The 3,135-nt window shown below is 43.8% G+C and overlaps 1 pseudogene; it reads left to right on the top strand.

The window, feature by feature from the left end:
* The first annotated feature begins 755 nt into the window (after positions 1 to 755).
* Positions 756 to 2,283, top strand: LOC103258611 (annotated as a pseudogene).
* The last annotated feature ends 852 nt before the right edge of the window (positions 2,284 to 3,135 follow it).

Here is a 3,135-nt window from a genome sequence, read left to right on the forward strand (position 1 = left end):
GAGACTCCAAGTCAATAAATAAATTTTAGAACAAAAAATAGACACATAAAATTTGGGATTAAAGCTGACTGAATTTTAATAACTGAAAGTAACCATAAAGCTGTGAAATCTACCTAAGATATCACTGAGAGACAGAAAAACAAAATTAGCCACCACCAACAACAAAATAGTAATTGGAGAAGAATAAAACCATTTCAATGTTATGCCCTTCCCTCCATCCCCTTACCCTTCAAGAAAGAGCAGACGCAGTAAAACAAATTGAAATGCTGGCCGGTCATCTAGTCCAGGGGCAGCTTGGACTGGGAAAGTCCTCTCAATAAATCTTGGTTTCTAAATTTAAAAAAAATTATATATCAGTGAAGATGCATTTAAAAGTGCATTAGGTTCACTCACAAAATTACTCTTTATAAAGTTGCAAACTAGGTGCAGTGGCTCATGCCTGTGGTTCCAGAAATTTGGGAGGCCAAAGTGGGAGAGTCACTTGAGGCCGGGAGTTTGAGACCAGCCCGGGCTACATAGCGACCCCCTGTCTCTACAAAAAATAAAAATGAAAAATAAAAAATTAGCCAGGCATGGTGGCATGTGCCTATAGTCCCAGCTATTCGGGAGCCTGAGGCAGGAGGATCAACTGAGCCCAGAAGATAGAGGCTACAGTGAGCTGTGATCGTACCACCACACTCCAGCCTGAGTGACAGAATGTTACTCCGACTCAAAAAAATAAACAAAGGCCAGTCCTTCCTCCCTCCTCCGGCCAGCGCCAGAGGCAGGGAGCTCCTGGAAGGCAGCAGCCCATTTATCCATCCTTCCCGGTGTCGAGGTCACCACCCCGGAAAAAGAGACACATAGAAAGTTAGCCAAGGAATATCATCCTGATAAGAATCCAAGTGCTGGAGACAAATTTAAAGAAATAGATTTTGCATATGAAGCACTGTCAAATCCTGAGAAGCGTGAGTTATATGACATATGGAGAACAAGGTCTTGGAGAAGGTAGCAGCCGAGGTGGTGGCATGGATGATATTATCTCATGTCTTGGGGGGCGATTGCTTGACTTCATGGGCAATCAGAGTAGAAGCAGAAATGGCAGAAGAAGAGGAGAGGACATGTTGCATCCACTCAAAGTATCTTTAGAAGATCTGAATAATGGCAAACTGCAACTTAGCAAGAGTGTACTCTGCAGTGCATGCAGTGACCAAGGTGGACAGTCTGGGGCTGTGCAGACTGTAGTGCTAGTCGAGGTCAAGATGTGCTCATCATGGTCAGACAGCTGGCTCCAGGAATGGTGCAACAGATGCAGTCTGTGTACTCTGATTGTAATGGAGAAGAAGAGGTATTTAATGAAAAGGACCACTGTAAAAAATGTGAAGGGAAGAAGGTGGTTAAAGAAGTCGAGATTAAGGTACCAGGTGTGGTGGCTCATGCCTGTAATCCCAGCACTTTGGGAGGTGAGAGGATTGCCTGAGCTCAGGGGTTCAAGACCAGCCTGAGCAACATGGCGAGACCTTGTCTCTATAATAAATCAAAATATTAGCTGGGCATAGTAGCACATGCCTATGGTTCCAGTTACTTGGAAGGATGAGGCGGAAGGATCACCCAAGCCCAGTTGGTCAAAGCTGTGGTGGCCGGGAGCGTGCCACTGCACTCCAGCCTGGTGAGTGAGACTCTGACTCGAAAAAAAAAAAAAAAGTCAAGATTCTTGAAGTCCACGTAGACAAAGTCATGAGCCATGGACAGAGACTTGCATTCACTGGGGAAGCAGACCAGGCCCCAGGAGTGGAACCAGGAGACATTGTTCTTTTGCTATAAGAGAAAGAACATGAGGTATTTGAGAGAAGTGGGGATGATTTGCACTTGACACATAAAATAAAACTTGTTGGAACTCTGTGTGAGTTTCACTTCACATTTAAGCACCTTGATGGACATCAGGTTGTGGTGAAATATCCCCCTGGAAAAGTAATGAAACCAGGATGGATGCGTTTGATAGTTCGAGGTGAAGAAATGCCACATTATTGTGATCCCTTTATAAAAGGTGATCTTGATATAAAGTTTGAGGTACAGTTTCCTGAAAACAACTGGATTAATCCAGACAAGCTTTCCAAACTAGAAGAGCTTCTGCCACCTAGACCAGAAGTTCCTATAAGTGGAGAATCAGAAGAGGTAGCACTTCAGGAATTTGACAACACGCGAGGATCCAGAGGTGGTCAGAGGCGTGAAGCCTATTAGGACAGCTCTGATGAAGAAAGCAGCAGCCATCATGGACCTGGAGTTCAATATGCCCATCAGTAAGCTCTGCAAATACATCGCAAAGGTGGATTTGCTTTCCACAGTTGCCTGATTTGTCTTCAGCGATCCTGATGGAGTGTCTGATCGATCCAGGGAAACTGATGGACATCGTTTGGTCTATGCGTAACTTTTAAAATTGGTATAAGTATCTACAGAATATATAATTTAAACTAACCACAAAGCTTTACATCTTCATTTCGACTGTTCTGTAGCAGAATAAAGCACTTGAAAGGAAACAAGACCCCCTTTCACACATGGGTTATAAGTTTCAGTCCTGATTTTTATCAGTCTTGTGTAGATTTTATGTTTCATATTTTAAGTTCAAATCCCACATTGTAAAGTTTGTACATTTTGTCCTGAAGCTTTGTGTTTGGCTGCACCTGCATAGGCTGCTACAAATAGAATAAAGAATTTCGTGGCCTGAAAAATAAAACAAATAAATAAACAAACAAATAGCATCGTAGATGTAGAGAAACCCACAAGAGATGATGCAATGAACCCCTACTTGTAGCAGCCTGGATATTAGTAGCTCCCCCAAATGTAGAGATTTGAGGGAAAGAGTATTAACTGAAGCCCAAGCCTGGGCATGGTGGCTCATGCCTGTAATTCCAGCACTTTGGGAGGTAGAGGTAAAGGATTGCCTGAGCCCGTGAGTTCAAGACCAGGCCGGGCAACATGGCAAGACCTTGTCTCTACAGTAAATCAAAAAGTTTAGCTGGGCAAGGTGGCACACACCTGTAGTTCTGGCTACTTGGAAGGCTGAGGTGAAAGGATGGCCTAAGTCCAGAAAGCTGAATCTGCGGTAATCTGGACCACAGAGTGAGATTGACAAAAACTACAGCCTAGGCCGGGTGC

This window comes from Carlito syrichta, unplaced genomic scaffold (genome assembly GCF_000164805.1).
Source record: "Carlito syrichta isolate Samal-C Ts95f unplaced genomic scaffold, Tarsius_syrichta-2.0.1 Scaffold302306, whole genome shotgun sequence".
NCBI lineage: Eukaryota > Metazoa > Chordata > Mammalia > Primates > Tarsiidae > Carlito > Carlito syrichta.